We start from the raw sequence: 22,536 nt of genomic DNA, 5'->3' as shown, positions 1-22,536 counted from the left end.
GATCTACACGGACTAAAACCGTAATGGCAACGTGAAGACATAGCTACAGAAAGGTCCATCCATCCATTATCCAACCCGCTATATCCCAACTACAGGGTCACAGGGGATCTGCTGGAGCCAATCCAAGCCAACACAGGGCGCCAAGGCAGGAAACAAACCCCCCGGGGCAGGGTGCCAGCCCCACCGCAGGGCACACACCAAGCACACACACTAGGAACAATTGTAGGATTGTCTAACTTGCATGTCTTTGGACTGTTGGAGGAAACCAGAGTACCCGGAGGATGGATGGATAGATAGATAGATAGATAGATAGATAGATAGATAGATAGATAGATAGATAGATAGATAGATAGATAGATAGATAGATAGATAGATAGATAGATAGATAGACTCTATCTATCTATCTATCTATCTATCTATCTATCTATCTATCTATCTATCTATCTATCTATCTATCTATCTATCTATCTATCTATCTATCTATCTATCTAATAGGTGAAAGGTACTATTTACTAGACAGACAGATAGATAGATATTTTAGCGTAGTTGGCAAGATAGATAGATAGATAGATAGATAGATAGATAGATAGATAGATAGATAGATAGATAGGATAGGTGAAAGGTACTATTTACTAGATAGACAGATAGATATTTTAGCGTAGTTGGCAAGATAGATAGGTAGATAGATAGAGTGAAAGGCACTATATAATAGATAGATAGATAGATAGATAGGATAGGTGAAAGGTACTATTTACTAGACAGACAGATAGATAGATATTTTAGTGTAGTTGGCAAGATAGATAGATAGATAGATAGATAGATAGATAGATAGATAGATAGATAGATAGATAGATAGATAGATAGATAGATAGATAGAGTGAAAGGCACTATATAATAGATAGATAGATAGGATAGGTGAAAGGTACTACAAGACAGACAGATAGATATTTTAGCTTAGTTGGCAAGATAGATAAATAGATAGACAGATAGATAGATAGACAGACAGATAGATATTTTAGCGTAGTTGGCAAGATAGATAGATAGATAGATAGAGTGAAAGTACTATATAATAGATAGATAGATAGATAGATAGATAGATAGATAGATAGATAGGATAGGTGAAAGGTACTATTTACTATACAGACAGATAGATAGATATTTTAGCGTAGTTGGCAAGATAGATAGATAGATAGATAGATAGATAGATAGATAGATAGATAGATAGATAGATAGATAGATAGATAGATAGATAGATAGATAGGGTAGAACATGCAAACTCCCTGCAGGGAAGACCCGGGAAGCGAACCCGAGTCTCCTTACTGTGAGGCAGCAGCGCCACCACTGCGCCACCGTGCCACCCTACAGAAAGGTCTAAAAAGTTATTCACAATCAATGCCTGAAATCTCTCATTCACGTAAGTAGATAGTGTTTGCTGTGGTCAGGTCCATCCCTATTTGCTTTAACGACCCTGGAGATGTTTCTAGAACTTAATAGGAGTCCACCTGTGCTTCCTGGATTTTTACTTTTCTTCTTCATCAGACACAATGGTGAGAGAGCAGGTACTGGAAACAGAGCAAAGTTTACGGTTCTCATTGTATTTTGTCTGGCAGTTATTCAGTTGTAAGATTTGATCAGCTGACCGCATGACCAGTTAGAACTGGTAAAGACGGGTGTTTGAGGCCAGCATGGGGGCCAATATGTAAAAGCACGAGGTGCATCCTGGGATTGTTGTCATAGGTCAGGCATTAACTGTTGAAAGATCTGACAAGAAAGGTAGAACCTGGATGAGTTTGGTCAGGGCAGCCATGGTGTGAAGGGTGTCTGTGAGCCCCCATTCTTCAACGGCCCAACGTGAAAATGACAGAAGTACCCGGGCAGAGCAGTGCAGCTCATTTTCTCCTAACAAGTCTCTTCTCTCCTCCGCCCCATTCAGATAAATGAGGATTATTTTTTTTTTTTAAGTAGAAATGCTGTCTTAGCAAAAGACAGAAAAGTTCACTTTAGTCATATATCATTGCCTAAAAGGCCAAGTCCAGTCCCAAGTGGGGAAACCCTGGGAATAATGAAAAGGCCGCTCCAAAAACTTGATGCGACTTTCCCACAATGCCAGGCACCAACGCTGGCACCCGCAATACGACAAAACACAAATGCATATTCATGAAATCGGTGGGGGCGTCACAAGATAACAATACCTATGGCATTGTCCCCTCTTTATGATGCATGTCCCTTCCAGCTGGGTAGCGGTGACATAATTAACTGGCGTCGGGCTCAGCTCAGGACTCAGGGGGGGCAAGAGCAGCAGTAGATTAGGACCAGCTAAAACCAAGAAGGAGAAGCCATGGATTGAACCCAAACCAATTAAAAAATAACGACGGCAACAGAATGAACATCTTCTGGTTGCTGACCCGTTTCCGGCTTTTTGACTACAAATCATTGGCTGGTCTCTTATTTTTATTCATTTTTCTTTTCAGTCTTCTGTCAGGACAAGTTCAGAGACATCCAAATTCCTTCAAATTGTCTTCCCTTGTGCTCCGTAGATGAGAAAACAGTGACGATACTCCCAGTGTCACCTTAGACCAGGGGTTCTTAACCTGAGGGACCCCATGGATGGGTTTCAGGGGGTCCGGGAGGGTCAGATAAAAATGAACATTTATAATTCACTATACCGCCAGGTACTGTCAATTTATCTCGCTTGAACTTTCTCACGCGTTAACGTCTCTCACTGTTATTTTTCTAAATAGAAATTGATTTCAAAATCGATTGGATGTCAAAGACGATATGCGTGTCACCTTGTCGAAGACCACCCCACAGTTTCATATCCTTATTCAAGGCCTACAAGAACAACCTTCTCATTGAAATAACGTAGATGATGAGAGAGTAGATGTAATGGTAGTAGAAAACGTAGTAGTAGTGCTGTTGTAGATCTGTTGTAGTTTGCATAAGAGGATTGTATTTCATAATTATAAGGAGTAGCTGTTAAGTTTTGCGTAACAAAAGCAGTGTTTACTTTAATGATAGTTTAATAATACTTTGTGTATGTCATATATGTAGACAATCAAATCTCGATAAATAAAAGTCCATTACATTCATTGCGGGGTGGCACATTGGTAGTGCTGCTGCCTCGCAGTAAGGTGGGTTTGCTCCCCGGGTCCTCCCTGCATTTGAGTTTGCAATTCTCCCCAGGTGCTCCGGTTTCCTCCCACAGTCCAAAGACATGCAGGTCAGGTGCATTGGCGATCCTAAATTGTCCCGTGTGGGTGTGTGTGTGTCCTGCAGTGGGCTGGCACCCTGCCCGGGGACTGGTTCCTGCCTTGTGCCCTGTGTTGGCTGGGATTGGCTCCAGCAGACCCCCTTGACCCCGTGTTCGGATTCAGCGGGCTGGAAAATGGATGGATGGATACATTCATTGCATGCAAAGTTTTGTTTATGTGAATATGTCTGGGGAAAGGGGGGTCCATAGCTTTCATCAGATTCTTAAAGGGGTCCGTGACTCAAAAAAAGGTTAAGAATCACTGCCTTAGACCCTGCTCCTCACTGAGCTAAAAGCCTTACTAAATGTGAGGTCACCATCAGCGCTGTCTCCAGGTCAAAGATGGGTCATCTTGGAGCTGTTGTTATAAATTGCAGGGCTCATAAAACTCCAAAAAAAGGCTTTGCCTCAATAATTAGACCTCAAACCTTCAACAGGGCCTGGTCTTTAAAATCAAGGTGCAGGCTTTCGGCCTACAGATATGAAAAGGGGCCAAGAACTCTTAATTTGAAAAGTGGGAGAGGGAACACTTTACAAAAACATTAGGGCAAAACAATACAAATAGAGTTTTGATCAAATGTCTATAAAATATTAAAAAATAGAGTCAAATTCAGAGACAAATCTGCTGAGCGTGAGGCCGGTCACGCTCCTACGGTCCCTCCTATGACTGGCCTCTGAGTACGATCAACACAGGCCCTTACTATTTGTCCTCACAGGTGGCGCAGTGGTAGTGCTGCTGCTTTGCATTAAGGAGACTGTGGAAGATTGCGGGTTCACATCCCGGTTCTTCCCTGTGTGGATAGCGCTTTGAGTACTGAGAAATGCGCTATATAAATGTAATGAATCATTATCAATCATCCATCATTAATAGGAAGATAAAAAGAAGAACAGCAGCGCCATCTGCTGAGCATCAGACCGGTCACGCTCCTAAGGGCCATCCTATGACTCTCCTCTGAGTATGATCAACACAGGCCCTTAATAGGAAGAGAAAAAGAACAACAGCAGCACCATCTGCTGAACGTCAGGCCAGTCACGCTCCTATGGGCTCTCCTATGACTGGCCTCTGAGTACGACCAACAGAAGCCTATCATAGGAAGAAAAAGACAAACAGTAGTGCCATCTACTGAGCGTCAGGCCGGTCACACTCCTATGGTCCCTCCTATGACTGGCCTCTGAGTATGATCAACACAGGCCCTTAATAGGAAGAGAAAAAGAACAACAGCAGCACCATCTGCTGAATGTCAGGCCAGTCACGCTCCTTTGGGCCCTCCTATGACTGGCCTCTGAGTACGACCAACAGAGGCCTATCATAGGAAGAAATAGACCAACAGTAGCGCCATCTACTGTGTATCAGGCCGGTCATGCACTTATGGTCCCTCCTATGACTGGCCTCTGAGTATGATCAACAGAAGCCTACCATAGGAAGAAAAAGACGAACAGTAGCGCCATCTACTGAGCGTCAGGCCGGTCACACTCCTATGGTCCCTCCTATGACTGGCCACTGAGTATGATCAACAGAAGCCTATCATAGGAAGAAATAGAAGAACAGCAGCGCCATCTGCTGAGCATCAGACCGGTCACGCTCCTAAGGGCCATCCTATGACTCTCCTCTGAGTATGATCAACACAGGCCCTTAATAGGAAGAGAAAAAGAACAACAGCAGCACCATCTGCTGAGCATCAGGCCGGTCACGCTCCTATGGTCCCTCCTATGACTGGCCTCTGTGTATGATCAACACAGGCCCATCATAGGTAGAGAAAAAGAAGAACAGCAGGGATCCTTGCAGTGAAGAAAATCAAAAGTCACGGCCTCTCACCATGAAGTTGTAGTTTTACATGGTGAAAACAAAGCGCTGTCTTACCAAAATGGAATTGTTCAGCATGCTCGATGTGAACCACTTTTATGTGAGGACCAAGGGTCCATGTGTTTTCGAGTAATAACATAATAATTCGGAAACTTAAACATCTCACATGGATGCACGCTAACATTAACACAAAAACATTAACATATATAATAATAAGCCAAACTAAATGTATAATAACAAAATAAACTTAATCAGAGAAAACAAAGACCGGGGACGGTGTGCAGATAAAACCAACAGCAGCTTTGGGAGCCGACGTGTGGAGCGGGTGGGACTGCTGAGTATTTTCATATAAGAACAGAAAGGATGAAGGGATATGTCAGCGAGCCCCCCTGTGTAGAGGCGTGTGTTTTCGATATCATTAGAATTTTCATCTGTTCAAGTGGCTCCGTGATCCTGACTCGGATTAAGTGGTGAGGCTGTAATATCATTTTATGTTATGTAATGTAATTTTATGGGATCTATTCAAGTGTATCTTTCATTTTGTCAGTTATCCGTATTTACGTGCAGCTCATTTTCAGTTCAGTATACTGTTAATTCCGTAAAAAAACAAAACAAAAAAACAAATCTGGAGTGCGGTGCACATTTACAAATATAATTAAAACGGAAAACAAAACGACCCGCAAAGACACACGCGCATTAACCTTCAATACATTTGTGGGTGACACCAAACATCGTCAGCCCGAGTGCTAACAACACAGAGGCGGCTCACGGCGAAGGGATTTGCCTCCTGATGCGCCGGTGCCACCATAACAAACTCGTCGGTAAAATGTGAAAATCCAAAGAGATTCAATTTCAATTCAGCTCAGTTTATTTTTATGTAGCGGGCTTCACAGAGTGCTGTGACAACTGGGTGGTCCAAAAAAAGAAAGAAAAATAGAGAGATTGAACTTCTCTGTAAGGTTGCTTTTATTTGTTAGCGTATTTACAACAAACTAAATGACACTTTGAGGTCACTCCGCTTGTCAGTTTTGATGTCTTCTGAACGGACCAGCAAGACGAGTGTTTCACACTTTTAGGTCTACGCCATTAGCACCATCATCGATGAAGTTGGAAAAATCTTGCGATGGCTATTGTTCCTCGGCCATTGTCCGTAACTCATTGTACATTTAGATGAGACTTAGGTATATAAACGGACCTCCCTGTAGGCTAACTTCTGACTCCTGATCATCGATTAAACCTCACATATCCTGTCGTCTTCCTATTTATCTTCAGTCCTCCATCTTCCAAAGCCCTTCTCCATTCTTCTTCCTTCTTCTGCACATCCTTCTTTCTGGTGCCCACACATCACAGTGTCATCAGCACAAAGCATTTGCGGCCCACTGGTTTCATGAGTCAACTCTTCTTCTTCATCGTCATCATCTTCTTCTTCTTCATCTTCTTTTTTGTGGTGTTGATGTGCTTGATCAACCTGCTCCATCAAGCAACATCCTTCTCCCCTTTTCCTTCAGCTCTTCTTTTACCTTACCCATCCACCTTCACTTTCTCTTCCCCCTGGACTTTCACACCCATCATTCTTTTGCCCACATACTCCTCATCACAGGTCCATACCCCTTCAACCTCCTTTCCTATACTTTCTTAGATGTCTCTCCCACTTTTGTTGTTCCTCTTGAGTGTCTCATTTCTTCTTCTTCTATTACTACTACTACTACTACTACGTGGTGTTGATGTGCTTGATCGACCTTCTCCATGGAGCAACGTCCTTCACTTTCTCCCCTTTTCCTTCAGCTCTTCTTTTACTTTACCCATCCACCTTCACTTTCTCTTCCCCCTGGACTTCCACTCCCATCATTCTTTTGCCCACATACTCCTCATCACAGGTCCATACCCCTTCAACCTCCTTTCCTATATTTTCTTAGATGTCTCTCCCACTTTTGTTGCTCCTCTTGATTGTCTCATTTCTTCTTCTTCTTCTACTACTACTACGTGGTGTTGATGTGCTTGATCGACCTTCTCCATGGAGCAACGTCCTTCACTTTCCCCCCTTTTCCTTCAGCTCTTCTTTTACTTTACCCATCCACCTTCACTTTCTCTTCCCCCTGGACTTCCATTCCCATCATTCTTTTGCCCACATACTCCTCATCACAGGTCCATACCCCTTCAGCCTCCTTTCCTATACTTTCTTAGATGTCTCTCTCACTTTTGTTGTTCCTCTTGATTGTTTCATTTCTTCTTCTTCTACTACTACTACTACTACTATGTGGTGTTGATGTGCTTGATCAACCTTCTCCATGAAGCAACGTCCTTCACTTTCTCCCCTTTTCCTTCAGCTCTTCTTTTACTTTACCCATCCACCTTCACTTTCTCTTCCCCCTGGACTTCCACTCCCATCATTCTTTTGCCCACATACTCCTCATCACAGGTCCATACCCCTTCAACATCCTTTCCTATACTTTCTTAGATGTCTCCCCCACTTTTGTTGCTCCTCTCGATTGTCTCATTTCTTCTTCTTCTTCTACTACTACTACGTGGTGTTGATGTGCTTGATCGACCTTCTCCATGGAGCAACGTCCTTCACTTTCTCCCCTTTTCCTTCAGCTCTTCTTTTACTTTACCTATTCACCTTAACTTTCACTTCCCCCTGGACTTCCACTCCCATCATTCTTTTGCCCACATATTCCTCATCACTCCTTGTCACAGGTCCATACCCCTTCAGCCTTCTTTCCTGTACTTTCTTAGATGTCTCTCCCACTTTTGTGGTTCCTCCAACTTCTTCTCCTGCTCTCCCTTTTCTGCCCACATCACTGGTGGTCACCACCATCTTAACATCCTCACCGTGAACCTTCACCTTAATTCTTCATTCACCAATACCCCTGATAAATTCTTCCAGTTGTTCCTCCCACACTGCACATGATGGGTTATCTGAACTTCCATCTTGGTCCACCTCTGCTCTGAGATATTTAAATGTATCCACTCTTCTCAGTAGCTCCCCCTACAGGTTTTGATTTCATATACGTTCTTAACTGCTGAGGGGAATTGTCTTTTCGCATGACTTTTGGGGTGTCAGAGCGTAGGGTCCAGGTTAACGTCTGAATCCTGATGATCATTCCGTCTTCTTCAGGCCTTATTTAATTGTGCTGGTGTTCGAGGTTGGCACAGCTGCTCTCTTTTTGGACCCCACAGAATTATTATTTATTTATTTTTTTTATTATATCTCAAGGTTATGGTTTTTCAACTTACTAAAATGCCAGGCCTATCTGGGTTGGGTTTCCTTTTAATTAGAGTTCAAATGAATTTTAAATATAACAAGCCCCACTGAAGTGCATTGCTTTATCTCCGCAGGAAGACTAAAAGGACAGACATATAAAAAGGAGGACTAATTGGTCCATTTAATTGTATTAAAAATATAACAAAAAAAAGTGAGGGGCACGGTGACCCACGAGGGTTGGCATCAGGTGTTGCTCTGTAATCCGCTCTTCCTGAAGGGCGAGCGTCGTGAACGAGAGCCGCTGGCTGATATCAGGAAGGTCACCGGCACTCGAGCTTGAATTCTGAATGAAAGCACGCAAGCTTCCGCAGATTGCTTCTACGGTGCAGCGACGCGCGGTCAGGGGAGGCAGGTGAGGCTCTTATTAAAAGTAAAAAAAAACTAATAATGATAACATAAAATAAATGTGCCCACTGGTCTGTGCTATACGTTTGTTTTCTGTTTGATTCCAATAATTGTGATCATTACTATAGTCAAAATCGCTGAATTGGCGTGTTTCCTGTTCAAAGACAGGGGGCGAAACGCGAGGTGCGGCAGCGACGAGCCTCACCTCCCCTCGGACTGCGCTCTCCTCACACACTGACAGGGTTGATGCCCACAATTGGCACATGCCTGTTGCTGGCTCTCTGTATGTTGCCAATAGAAGGTTTGCAGACACCTTTATTATACACCCTGACTTTCCACAGTCTGGCTAATATCTGTGTGACATATCATAACCCAGCCGGAGTTGTACTGGGAAGCTTGCCTGGACTGGGATACCCACAGTGTAGAAGGACAGGGAGGGACAACTTGTGCAGGACATTGTCTCCCTCGGCATGCCAGATGGCAGCCCCCCTGGGTTGTGGTATCACCACCTGTTCCCACAGGGCTCGTTGGCTCAGCCCTGTTGGGTTCCATGGGTGCCACCAGGGTGTGCTGAAGGGACTAGCGATCCTTGCTTTGTCAGACTCCAGTCATACTCAGAAGTACTCCCAAGCCACCATTTTGGGGATGCTGGAAGTACTTCTGGGTTTTGTATAAAACGGGCAGGCTACCTCAACTTAGGGAGCCAGAGTTGGGAGGAGGAGGAGGAGGAGGAGGATGAAGCTTCCTAGAGGAGCGGAGGAAGAGACAGCAGAGCTACAGGGAATGCAGATTGCGAGAAGTAGTGTTGTAGTTTGTGGGAAACGATTACTGTGGAAGAGTTTCACACACATAAAAAGCCCTTTGTGCTTAGTGAACTTCTGTCCGAGCCTGTGTGTTGGGAGTTTGGGGAGCTGTAGTGCCCCCTGGGGACCACAACAGTCATGACTTGGTTAACAACATCCTGAACTAACGTTGTTATGTCCACTTATCCTTACAAATAACACAGAGCGCCGAGTAATGGATTTTAAAAAAATGAGCTGTTTTGAATGGAATGATCCTTGAATTCAATTTTGGGACACGGGGTCCCAGTCCATTGTGGGCTCCCCCCCCCCCCCCCCACACACACACAGAGACATCGATACGTTTAACTCCCGCTTGTCCTCCAGATGGACGCTTTTCACCTGAGGTGCTCTTTGATGCCTATTGAGTGATGAGCTCCGGCCGACACAAATCGCTGGCTCATGGAGGACACTTGGAGCACAAGTCGAGGCAAATTTACTTTCTTCTCAGTCTCCTAAACCCCCCCCCCACCCCCCCCCCCACCTCCCTTTCACATGGGACCTTGCAGACCCAGGGAAGCAAATCAGAAATCAGCCTTCAAGGCCGCATGGCACGGGTTCAACTGAGATGTTCCTAACACATAATTAGCCAGTCGTATTAATTACATTTACTATTGCGTAAGACAGGGGCCTCGGCAGAGGCCAGACAAAGATGTCGTCTCGTTAGAGCTGCCCGCTTTCAACCAGAGCCGTGTCCTCCTGGGGTGACTAGAAAGCCTTTTTGATTGTTAGCATCTGTTGGCAGAGGTGACAGGGACCCAGAAGGAAGCTGTCCTCAATTCCTGGGTTAAGCAATGGCACTTGAAACGAGTCGCTCGCCGCATTGTTAATTTCCCAGTTGCCCTTCTCCTTGCTTCATTTGGGCAGCCTAGTTTTGTACTTTTTATCTTTTGATCTTTTCCTCTTTTTAAATGAGATGAAACTTGAAATAAAAAAAAAAAATGAAACAACATTGCTACTGAACGGCAGGGCCTTGGTCCCTCCAAGCCATTTATAATTGATGACGCACTCAGGCTGACATGTGAAGTGGCGAGTTGCTGTCACAGACATGGAGTCGTCGTCATCGTCATCATCGTAACTCCCTGGACCAGCTTACTGTCAGAGTGGGCTCAATATGAGAGGTCCCGATGCGTCTCCATGTTAGCTATGAGCAGTGCAATGGCACGATGGAGCATTTGGTGTATTCACCGTAAGGATGAAAGTCAGACAAACAGAGAGAGACAACTGTGACAGGGTGACCCACCCAAGGAGCAGGGGGTACAACTGCAGTCCAAAAGGAGAGAAAGCCAGGGGGACAGGGACGACACGACCGACTTAAAATGTGCCACCGGAGTGAATTGTGTGTTAGCGTACAGGGGGGTCAGCAACCGCAACTGGTCAAGACAGAAGACCACCAGGGCTCAGGGATCCTCTGATTTAAGGGCCAACTTTGGAGAACAGATAGCCACACATAAAAAGGTGCTATGCCATATAATTAATATAATTATGTAAAAGGAGGGTGATATAAAGGGCACTATAGAAGAAGTACATGTTAAAGGCGCTATATGAAGGATATTAAAGGTACTGTGTAAAATATACACGAGATGAAAAATATTACATAACAGATACATCAATATGAGAGGATCTGTGCTTAAAAGAGAGAAAATATAAAATATCATAGATAGATATACAGTAAAGGGCACTATGGATGAGGTGCATATTAAAGGCACTATATGATGTATATACTAGATGAGAAATATTACATAATAAATACATCAATATGAAAAGATCTGTACTTAAAAGTGAAGTAAAATATACAATATCATAGATAGATATAAAGGGCACTATAGAAGAGGTAAATATTAAAGGCACTATATGAAGGATATTAAAGGTACTATGTAAAATATATACGAGATGAAAAATATTAGGACGGCACGGTGGTGCAGTGGGTAGCGCTGCTGCCTCGCAGTAAGGAGACCCGTCTGGGTTCGCTTCCCAGGTCCTCCCTGCGTGGACTTTGCATGTTCTCCTCGTGTCAGCGTGGGTTTAATCCCACAGTCCAAAGACATGCATGTTAGGTGCATTGGCAATTCTAAATTATCCCTAGTGTGTGGCTGGTGTGTGGGTGTGCGTGCCCTGCAGTGGGCTGGCGCCCTGCCCGGGGTTTGTTTCCTGCCTTTGCGCCCTGTGTTGGCTGGGATTGGCTCCAGCAGACCCCCATGACCCTGTAGTTAGGATATAGCGGGTTGGATAATGGATGGATGGATGAAAAATATTAAATAACAGATACATCAATATGAAAGGATCTGTGCTTAAAAGAGAGAAAATATAAAATATCATAGATGGATATAAAGGGCACTATAGAAGAGATACATATTAAAGGCACTATATAATGTATATATTAGATGAAAAATATTACATAACAGATACATCAATATGAAAGATCTGCGCTTAAAAGTGAAGTAAAATACACAATATTATAGATAGATATAAAGGGCACTATATGAAGGATATTAAAGGTACTGTGTAAAATATATAAGAGATGAAAAATATTACATAGCAGATACATCAATATGAGAGGATCTGTGCTTAAAAGAGAGAAAATATAAAATATCATAGATATACAGTAAAGGGCACTATGGATGAGGTGCATATTAAAGGCACTATATAATTAATAGTGTGACCAGTGGACAGACTGCAAAGAGCCAGGTGGGGTTGCATTGAGGTTACCACATTTAATTGCCAGCGTCAAGTCAAGAACAAAACTCACCAAAAAAAGGCAATATGGCGCACTTGCTGCAAAGATTAGGCGTATTAGGATTAGGAAGGGTATTCCCCAGGTGCAGGTGCGTGGGAACAGATATTCAAATTTAAAGAGAAAGGTGAAAGGCAAACTCTCTTGACTTGGCGGGACCTTTAGGTCCTCAGAAGGCTGCAAGTGTTTTTTCATGTTATTAGGTTCACTTCCAGTGTTGCTAGAAGTGTGGCCTTGGAGGTCGGGACCCTCGCGTAATCGACATGATGGGATGAAAGGAAGGCTATGGGTGCTCTCGCTATCTGATCTGCGGATACCAAATTTTCACAGTTTATCTCTCATGGGTATTTTTGGTTTTCATCCTGTTGTTGCTCTCTTGACCAGGATAATTGTCTCTTATATTGGGCTTGGGTTTTGTTTCACTTTATATCTTCTTTTGTTTTGTTTTTGATGCTCATCTCCTTGACAGAACGGGCACTGAATGACAGGTACATCTGTAGAAAGGCAGTGCGCACTCACTGAGCTAATTCTTCAGACCATTACACTAATACAGGGTCGGGCCTCGGTTTGCTCTCCAAACAGCTTCAATTTTTTGTGGCATGGATTCCACAAGTTGTTATAAAGGGTCGTTTGAGATTCTGGTCCATGTCGACATGATAGCGTCAGACAATTGAGCACATTGGTCAGCTGCATGTTCATTTGTTCTGCCAAGAGGAGAAGAGGAAGGCCTAAGAGAAGGTTTATGGATGTGGTGAGAGAGAGGACATGCAGGTGGTGGGTGTAACAGAGGAAGATGAAGAGGACAGGAAGATATGGAACAAGATGATCTGCTGTGGTGACCCCTAATGGGAGCAGTCAAAAGAGGAGGAAGAAGGTCATTGGCCAAATATGGCCTGCATGTCATGTCTGTCCACATTTGTGTGTGATGCTCCAGGGCAAAGCTTTTTGCTGTCCATCAAGAACATCAGAGCAAGATGACGAGGACAGGAAGAGGTGGAAGAAGATAATCCGCTGAGGCAACTCCTAACGGGATCAGCCGGAGGAAGGAGACATTCATCCGTTCTGCCATGTCCCATGAGCTCATTGCCATAGTCATGAAACCAGTGTGCTTTGTGACATGGTGCATTATCATGGTGGAAGTTACCATTAGAAGAGTGGCCATGAAGGGATGCACTCAAATAGGCCATGGCATTCAAGTGATGGGTAGTAATGGGTCCAAAGTGTGCCAAGAAAACATTCCGCACACCTTTAACACCATCGCCGCCCTCCACCACCAGCAGCCTGGGCTGTTGACAGGAGGCAGGTTGGTGTTCATGGATTCCTGCCCTCCTCACACTACCATCTGCGTGGCATAGCAGACCAGGCTATCCTCTTCCAGTTTTCATCTCCATGCCCACTGCAGCCTCCGCTTTCAGTTCTGGGCAGACAGGAGTTGCAACTGACGTGGTCTTCTGCTGCTGGAGCCCACCGTACCTCAGGGTTTGACGTGTTGTGTGTTCTGAGCTGCCCCTTCTGCTCGTCCCAGTTGCACAGAGCGCTTATCTGAGTTACCGCAGCACAGTCCGGCCATTCTCCTCTGACGTCTCTCATCAGCGAGGTGTATCCGTTGTAAAGGATCAGCCTCGACACAGACAGACAGACACCGGACACACAGAAGTCCAAAAGCACACACACCTTTATTTTTCACAGCAACAATAATGCACACTCCTTTCTTCTTTTCTCTTGGTCCTCTCTCTCTCTGTTCTCATGCCACCTCCACTCCTCTCTTCTCCTCTACTCTGCCTCCCGATTCCGGCTCCACAGATGGAGTGAGGCGGCTCCTTTTATAGTTCACCCGCATGTGCTCCCTGGCGATCTTCCTGCAGCACTTCTTGGTGTGGTGAAAGTGCTGCATGGGCATGCCCATGGGTGTGCCTGGATTCTCTTCTGGCAGTCCAGAGCTCCGGAATTGTCCAGGTGCCCCTGGTGGTGGCCCCAAAGCAACCCAGGGGGGGCTGCCCTCTTGCGTCTGGGGGGAGATATTGCCCCTTTCCCGATCCTTCCCTTCTCCTGGCATACTGGTTGGGACAAGATCCCCAGTCGTCTGCCACACCGTCCACAGCACTGCTGCCCATTGGATGTTTTTTGCGCCATTCTGACTAAACTCTCGAAGCTGTGTGTGGCTGAGTGTGACGAGGTGTTAACATTCCAGGAGATCAGCGGGACCAGAAATCCTCAAAGCAGCCCATCTGGCGTAACCATCGCGCCACGGTCCAAATCATTCAATTGACATTTTGTTCCCCTTACTGGTGTTTTTCTGTGAACATGAACTGAAGCTCCTGACCTGCATCTGGATGAGTCCTATGCCCTGTGCTGCTGCCACGTGACTGGCTGATTAGGTAATCACATGGGTAAGCAGGTGTAGATGTGCCCAGTGACTGTGTACTGGTGGTGGCCTGGGCACTGCATGGTGGCACATTGCTATTGCAGCATTCATGGTGCGACACTTCCCAGTTGTCCTTTTGTCACATTATGGGATGCCATATACAGGGTCTGCCAGGCGATGCTCCGTCTGGATGCCACACTTCAGGCGGATTTTCAATTTTGAGCACTTTAATAAGTGTAATCCATCTTACTAACCGAAGGTTGTAAACCGGATATGGACGCAGGGTGCTGGGCGCTGGGCACATCGAGGCACACGCGCACTGCCGCCCGCCACAGAGCAAAAAAAGAAACAAGAGGATTCGAAGGTTATATTACAGTACGGACGGAATCCCCACAGGTCCATGCTGTGACAACGCCCGCGCCTACAACGCGCTTGCGAAAGGAGTCACGGCTCAAACCAAACAAAACACAGAAACGAGACTACGACCTGTGAACTACACCTGGGGTAAAGCGTGCACGCCGGGTTGTACAGCCGCCCGGACGCGACCGCCCACACCACCGCATATACCTTCCATGATATGTCTTCACGCAGAGGCTTCCCACCGAGGCACATATTGTGCTGTGGCGCTCGCCCCACAGTCAGACGCAGCGGCTACCCAGAGTCAGTAGGTGGCCCCCAAACAACACAACCTGTTCACTACACTTGCTCTAATCCACTGTGCCAGTAATATAGATCACATAACGGTCACAGACTCTAACCCAGCGGCTTCCCACACTCAGTGGCTGGCACACAAACACCACAACCTGTAAACTGAACTTGCTGTGCTCCACTCTGCCAGCAGTCGGTGTCAGCACAGGCAACGGAATCACGTCTCCACAAAACGAGACCACTTTACTACAGATATGCTTATGTAGTTAAATGACATTTCCCCAGACGCACCCACCCTCCATGATATGTCATCCATCCAGATATCAGACGGAACAGAAACTGATTGCCATTCTTGGATTTCCGATTCGCTAGCGAATTGCGGGCTTACTAGTATGGGACTATATTGCGCCCGACCCGGCACAGACTGAGGCAGAGGCACGTGTAAAATCACCAAGAGTTTTTATTTTTCTCTTCAGCCGTGTCCGACAGGCCCAACACAGTCCCAAACAAAGCACTTACCCAACACACTCTCAACCTTGGCACCACCACTCCTCTCAGGCCACCTCGTCCTCTTCCTCCCGATTCTGGCTCCTGAGTGGTGGATGCTGGCCCTTTTTATAGCCCACCCGGATTGGCTAATTGCACTTCCGGGCGGGGCTGTAGAGGTGTCCGGGTTGGCTCCGAGATCCATGCAGTACCCCCTGGCGGCCACCCCAGATACCCACAGGGTTGTGGAGAACTCCATCTTCCATGGAGCCCTGTGGGACACGGAGGCACCATCGTCACCCAGGGAGGCTGCCACCAAGCGTCCCGGGGGAGGTACTGAGGAGCCCATGGTGGCTCCCCCAGAACATATGCAGCAGGGGGCATCCCGGCCGGGTTACATAAAATATCAAGGCTTTTAAAGTTTGCTTAAAAAAAATAATCAACAAGTCTCTCCGTTCCGAGTGTCCGATTATCCATCCGGTCAAATTGCATTTCTTTTAGAATCTTATTAATCAGAGGGATGGACTGCAAAACATTTCATTAAGAGAAAGCCTAATGACCTGTGATTCCATTAGGGAGGCCGGAAGCAGGCGCGGCAGCAGCGGTGGCGGCCCGTCAGACTGGGGGCTCCTTTGACCAGTTGTGTATCTGCAGCATGCTAATTAAAGTGGCGTTTAGGCAGTGGCATGAGAGTGCCGGGGAGGGCATTAGATGCTAATCGGTTACATCTTAAAAGGCTTCTTTTGACAGCACTTACAGACACGAGGAAAAAAAATGATAGAAGCGACTCGGCGGAATGTCTGTTTACTCAGGATGACAGATACTTGGAGCTGCGCTACTTAGCAAGCACTTACTTATGAACTCGAAATTAAGCGGATACCAGAGTTGAAGGGGCAATTTATTCACATCATCTGTTAACTAATAAGCCAATGACAGTGATGAAAATACGCAGACCTCGGGCTCAAATGCCTTCTCCAGATTAAAATGCGTGCAACGCCAGGAGACGCTGCGTCTGCTTTAATTGTGTTTATGTATTTGTGGAGGCCTGATGCCTGATTTTATAATGAAACCTTAAAGCTTACTTTAGAGACAAACCAGTAAATGATTTCAAAATGTATCCACTTACGGCCAGGGTGGCTTGGGCAGAACGCTGCTGCCTCGTGCTCATGGATCCAGCGTCCTGTTTTTGTGCCCAGACGATGGCAGCAGCATGGACTCTGTGTGTCCTCCGTGTCTTTGTAGGTTTCCTCCATGCTCCCTCATCCCAAAGGCACACTGTTGTCATTCGGGGGTCTTTGATTTCTGCATTGAGAGTTGTTTTTGTCCATGCAGGGATTACACGGGGTGAACGCAGAGATAAGCAGTCAAGGAATCAGGAGAAGAAACGGGATAGATAGATAGATAGATAGATAGATAGATAGATAGATAGATAGATAGATAGATAGATAGATAGATATGAAAGGCACTATATAATAGATAGATAGATAGATAGATAGATAGATAGATAGATAGATAGATAGATAGATAGATAGATAGATAGATAGATAGATAGATAGATAGATAGATATGAAAGGCACTATATGATAGATAGATAGATAGATAGATAGATAGATAGATAGATAGATAGATAGATAGATAGATAGATAGATAGATAGATATGAAAGGCACTATATAATAGATAGATAGATAGATAGATAGATAGATAGATAGATAGATAGATAGATAGATAGATAGATAGATAGATAGATAGATAGATAGATAGATAGATATGAAAGGCACTATATGATAGATAGATAGATAGATAGATAGATAGATAGATAGATAGATAGATAGATAGATAGATAGATAGATAGATAGATAGATAGATAGATAGATAGATAGATATGAAAGGCACTATATGATAGATAGATAGATATGAAAGGCACTATATGATAGATAGATAGATATGAAAGGCACTATATGATAGATAGATAGATAGATAGATAGATATGAAAGGCACTATATGATAGATAGATAGATATGAAAGGCACTATATGATAGATAGATAGATAGATAGATAGATAGATATGAAAGGCACTATATGATAGATAGATAGATAGATAGATAGATATGAAAGGCACTATATGATAGATAGATAGATATGAAAGGCACTATATGATAGATAGATAGATATGAAAGGCACTATATGATAGATAGATAGATAGATAGATAGATAGATAGATAGATAGATAGATAGATAGATAGATAGATAGATAGATAGATAGATACTTTATTAAATTCCCATACTCCAGCAGCAGCATACTGATAATAACAATATTAAATTAAAGAGTGATAACAATGCAGGTATACAGACAGACAATAACTTTAAATAATGTTAACGTTTACTCCCCCCGGTGGAATTGAAGAGTCGCATAGTGTGGTGGAGGAACGATCTCCTCAGTGTGTCAGTGGAGCAGGACGGTGACAGCAGTCTGTCGCTGAAGCTGCTCCTCTGTCTGGAGATGATCCTGTTCAGTGGATGTAGTGGATTCTCCATAATTGACAGGAGTCTGCTCAGCGCCCGTCGCTCTGCCACAGATGTTAAATAGCAAGCCAGGGCTGAAACTGGGAAGATGAGATTCCAGGAAACAACAGTCAGGAAGTGAGGCAAAAATCATAAAAACTGAGATACGTAGCGGGAGAATCCAAAAAAACAGAATGTGTTACCTCTCCTCAGCCAAAGCACAAGATGTACATCATTTAGGGGTACTTAACTCTCGTATCTGGCTAACGCCGTCATCCCAACTTCTGAGAGGCAACCTGCTCCATTGTAGTTCAATGTGGAACACAGGCAGGTGACAGGACTTGCTCATGGGCACACAGCAGTGCCAGTATTGGGATTCAAACCCGCGACATTAGGGAATGAAGTGCAAAGTCTTCACCACATTCCAGAGTCTTGCCAAATTGAACCTTTGGGGACAAATAAAGATCTGTCTGTCTAATCCAATCCTGCCAACTATACCAAATACTGGGTGTCTCATGTAGAGTATCAGTGTAATCCTGACAACTATTCCAAAATCCAGTTGTGGTGGTTCGCCTGGAAGTTTCTGCCATCTCCCCACAGATTTTCTGGTGCTCAGGTAGAGTGATCTTGGTCACCTGGACCATTCTCTCCTCAGTTCGTGGGTGGCCAGTTTCAGGGAACCTTCAGGAGGTTTTTTTTGTAGCTTACCCCAGTGTTGTACCCTGACACCATCCTGTCTCAAAACTCTGTCTGTCTAATCCTGCCAACTATACCAAATACTGTGTATCTCGTATAGAATATCTGTGTAATCCTACCAACTATCTATCTATCTATCTATCTATCTATCTATCTATCTATCTATCTATCTATCTATCTATCTATCTATCTATCTATCTATCTATCTATCTATCTATCTATCTATCTATCTATCTATCTATCTATCTATCTATCTATCTATCTATCATATAGTGCCCATTGAAAAAAAGAGTTGAGGACCTGCAGTGGAGGATTCTACATGTAGCAGTAGCCACCAATTCATTCTTTAAAACCATTGGCGCTAGCACAACAGATCAGTGTCCATTTTGCCTTCAGAAAGAAACAATTTATCACTTATTTCTGTATTGTACCAGATTATAACCACTGCTGCATTTTCTTGCTTTATTGTTGATGGATTTGGGAATTGTATTTAACAAACTTTTATATTTTTGGAATGTCTGTGTCAAGAATTTGTAAAAGGGAATGTTTACTTTGCAATTTTTTTGTTAGGCCAGGCCAAGATGGCAACTATAAAAACAAGAAGAAATAGAGATAAAGATCTGAAAACTACTGATGCTCTATTGATGTTTAGGGTCCTCCTTCAAAGGAGATTGAAGATTGAACTTGCATATTTTAAACTAATTAATCAATTAAATATATTTAGAGAAATCTGTGCTGTAAATGATGTTTTATGTTCCACGGAAAATGCATGTCTAGTACTAAAGTTGTTAATTTGACTGCAATTATGTTATAATTGTTAATAAAGGTCTATTTTAAAAAATCTATCTATCTATCTATCTATCTATCTATCTATCTATCTATCTATCTATCTATCTGTCTGTCTGTCTGTCTGTCTGTCTGTCTGTCTGTCTGTCTGTCTGTCTGTCTGTCTGTCTGTCTGTCTGATCCTGCCAACTATACCAACAACTCTGTATCTGCTATAGAGTATGTCTGCTCTCTTATCTGCTGACAATTCCTTCGACCTCGTGGTTAGATTTTTGCTCACCTGTGGGCCCTTCTATGGACACGTGGGTGCCTTTCCTGTGCTGTCCAATCAGGTGACCTGACCACAGGTGGACTCCTGACCTTTACTTATTTGGCTGTTGACTCCTTTTATCCAAGGCGACTTACATCATTGATGATCGCATTGGTTCCGTTTCTTTTGGTTTTCCAGTTGGAGCGCAGGCAGGCCATGTGACTTGCTGAGGGTCACACGGTGGTGTCAGTAGTGGGATTTGACCCCTCATGCCCAGGGTTTTCAGTCCTTAACTACCACACCACACTGCCTGCCAGGTGTTGAGTCATCTCAGTGATGATCTAAAGAGTGGGATGCACAGCAAAGGGGTCTGAGTACTCGTGTCAGTGGGATGTTTAAACAATTTCTAATATCCTGTTTTCATTTTGTCATGCTGGGGTACTGAGTGTTACCTGATGTGGGAAAAAATAAATGTAAGTGATTTTAACACAAGGCTGAAATACCTCAAAATGTGTAACAAGTGGAGGGGTCTCAGGAGTTTTCTAAATCCACCGTAAGTATAGAACTGCATTCAGAGTGTCGCAAAACCAGAGAAGAACAAGGAGAATATCAATGAAATGTGAAATCAGGCCTAAAATGAAAGGTAAAGCCACAAACTGATAACAAGGAGCTGACACGTCTTTGTTTCTTTTTCTTTCTTCTCTTTCAGTCCTGCTGATGGCGCCGATTGTTCCCCACGTAAGTCTTTGTTTTTTCTATTTTACTCTTCGTTTTTTATACCGATGAATGTAAAGTTGTGTTGTGTGCGTCGTTATTGATCCCTAAGGCTCTTTTGCTGCCATCATACTGCGTTTCTTAGGTGGGCCCATCGCCATCCTAATCTTTTTGGACGTTGGCTTTGTATACCTGGAGCTCTACCGGAGTTTGTGTTGTTTTATTTTGATGATTATTTTATCGCTCTTGGTCTCTTGGTCTTGCATTGTTGTGCTCTGATGTTCTGATGTCTTCCTAGCAGGGTTAATGACTGGCCACATGTAAAAGTCACACAGCTACGGTGTTTGTCTGTTCATTAGGTGACAGACTGCGCTCACGTTTATGTGGTTTGAAATTCCGTATGAACTGTCGCCTGCGGTGGAGACGGAGCCGCTCCCATCCTTGAGGAGTGACGTCTGCCGCAGGCCTAATGACTTCAGAATCAGAATTGATTGATTGATTGATTTGATTGGTTGTTTTTTAATTAATGGCCCTCATTTATTGGCTCCATCGACTTGCTCCGCATGGATGATGTGTAACGCTAATGACGCCATTGGCTCTTCATTGTTCCTTGGTGTTGACAGATGGGCTGCAGATGGAGTTGGGCAACCAGAAAGAGACACCAGAAGGGGGCCTTGTGCCGAGCGAGGGGGCCACACAAGTAGCCGCTCGGCGTTCACGGCAGCCGAGGTGTGCGTTTTACTGGAGTCGCAGCAGAGGGCCGCAGAGTTGGGGATGCCGGGCAGTTCTGTGTCTGTATGTGCGGTAAAAGTGTAAAAAAAACCAAAAATGGCAAACGATTCACATGTGTGGCTGGCGGAGGCCGCAGTGCTTAAGGGTTATGCTGAGGGGGGCTTCTTTCAGAATGAGGTGACGTCCCTCAGGGTCCGTGCTGGTGCCGCTGCTTTTTCTGATATACACAAATGCTACTTAGCCTTCCTCCTCCTCCTCCTCTTCTGTGGGGTCGATGCTGTGCTGCTGCCTTGTTTGGTGGTCTCCATGGGCTCCTTTGCTCCTCTCTGCTCTTGGTTTCAGTTTTGTGTGTTGTGTGAAGGGGTGGAAGGTGGGCTCCGCGTAATGGGTTATTATTGTAATTCTTTTTAAAATGGCTTGTGATTTACTTTAAAATGTTGGCTGTTGTACATGAAATGTGATCCAAAGTAAATGAATACGTACTTGAACAACAACATGGACACGTGCTTAGAAACTTGTTGAGAATTTCACTCAAATATTAGAAAATATGTCTTCTTGCAATAGACCGGGGGAACATGGGTACAGCTTTTGGGGCTAAAGTTGATATTATTTTGGTCAAATGAGGTAAACAGGATGGATGATCCTGCTGCGCTGAAAGGCTTGTTCTCATCACAGTTGTTCTGATATTCTAAAAGATGTTGATTATTTAGATTTCAACACTGTCTTAGATGGGTGACATAGCAGTAAGAGGATAAATGTCTGTGTATCTGTGCATCCATCCGGTTGTTCTGTCTCTGTCCATCCAACAAATGGTGCATCACAAACATTTGTAGTAATGAAATGCATTACATCTGTCATTCCAACAGATGGTGCATCACTAACATTAACACTGCTTTTATGAATCCCATACCAAAAGGCACATAATAGAAACATGTACATTGCAGCATAGTATCCACCTTAATAAAAGGAGAAGTGTCTGTCTGTGTGTCCATCTAGTTGTGTCATCTCTTTCATTCCAACAGATGGCACATCATAAACATTTTTAGCAGTAAAATGCATTGGCTTTGTCATTCCAGCAGATGGTGCATCACAAACGTTTATAGTAATGAAATGCATTAC

At 44.2% G+C, this 22,536-nt stretch overlaps 1 protein-coding gene across 1 annotated transcript in view; it reads left to right on the top strand.

Annotated features, from left to right (window-relative positions):
- fhit (fragile histidine triad diadenosine triphosphatase) overlaps positions 1–22,536 on the top strand; it is a 946,781-nt gene that overhangs the window by 360,429 nt on the left and 563,816 nt on the right. The gene's annotated exons all lie outside the window — the stretch shown is intronic.

This window comes from Erpetoichthys calabaricus, chromosome 18 (genome assembly GCF_900747795.2).
Source record: "Erpetoichthys calabaricus chromosome 18, fErpCal1.3, whole genome shotgun sequence".
Classification (NCBI taxonomy): Eukaryota; Metazoa; Chordata; class Cladistia; order Polypteriformes; family Polypteridae; genus Erpetoichthys; species Erpetoichthys calabaricus.
This window is presented reverse-complemented; position numbering and strand designations above follow the sequence as displayed.